The sequence below is a fragment of the Gossypium hirsutum genome, chromosome A08 (assembly GCF_007990345.1).
Source record: "Gossypium hirsutum isolate 1008001.06 chromosome A08, Gossypium_hirsutum_v2.1, whole genome shotgun sequence".
NCBI classification, from domain to species: domain Eukaryota; kingdom Viridiplantae; phylum Streptophyta; class Magnoliopsida; order Malvales; family Malvaceae; genus Gossypium; species Gossypium hirsutum.
This window is the reverse complement of record NC_053431.1, coordinates 80,695,065-80,695,840: the sequence shown is the minus strand read 5'-3', so window position 1 is coordinate 80,695,840 and position 776 is coordinate 80,695,065. Positions and strand designations below refer to the sequence as shown.

General features: G+C 37.8%; 1 non-coding gene across 1 annotated transcript; it reads left to right on the top strand.

Annotated features, from left to right (window-relative positions):
- The first annotated feature begins 223 nt into the window (after positions 1–223).
- Positions 224–329, top strand: LOC121205566 (small nucleolar RNA R71). The gene has a single exon (XR_005900642.1). It is a non-coding gene; the product is annotated as a small nucleolar RNA R71 (small nucleolar RNA).
- The last annotated feature ends 447 nt before the right edge of the window (positions 330–776 follow it).

The window sequence follows — 776 nt, the reverse complement described above, 5'->3', positions numbered from 1 at the left end:
AGAGAGCATGGTGAAGGAATCGACGTTATAAATGCCAGCTAATTTTGTTGGCTTTGTCCTCATGACTTGCCATTGATAATTATTCAGTGACATCTCTTCTATAAATTCATAAGCATCTTTAGGTGTTTTATTATTGATAGTCCCACCAGCGGCTACGTCAACCATTTGTCGAGTCGAAGGATTCAGGCCATTATGAAACGTTTGAACCTGTAGCCAGAGTGGTAACCCATGGTGAGGGCATCTTCTCAAGAGGTCCTTGTATCTCTCCCATGCATCGTAGAGTGTTTCTAGATCCATCTGTACAAAAGAAGAGATATCATTATGTAATTTAGCCGTTTTAGTTGGCGAAAAATATTTTAATAAAAACTTTTCAGTCATTTGTTTCGAAGTAGTGATTGACCTTTGTGGTAACGAATTCAACCACTGTTTAGCTTTGTTTGTCAATGAAAAAGGGAATAATTGAAGGCGAATGGCATCATAAAAAACACCATTAATTTTAAATGTATCACATAGTTCCAAAAAGTTTGCGAAGTGACCGTTGGGATCTTCGTCCTGCAAACCATCAAACTGAACAAATTATTGTATCATTTGAATTGTGTTAGGTTTCAGTTCAAAAGTTTTTGCAGCTACAGCAGGTCTAACTATGCTCGATTCAGTTCCTGTTAAAGAAGGTTTAGCATAATCATACATATTGCGCGAAGCAGGATTCTGATTAATAGCAATCGCATGAGGTAGCAGATTTTCTTGGTTTTCAGCTATCTCCTCGGTTGTGGATG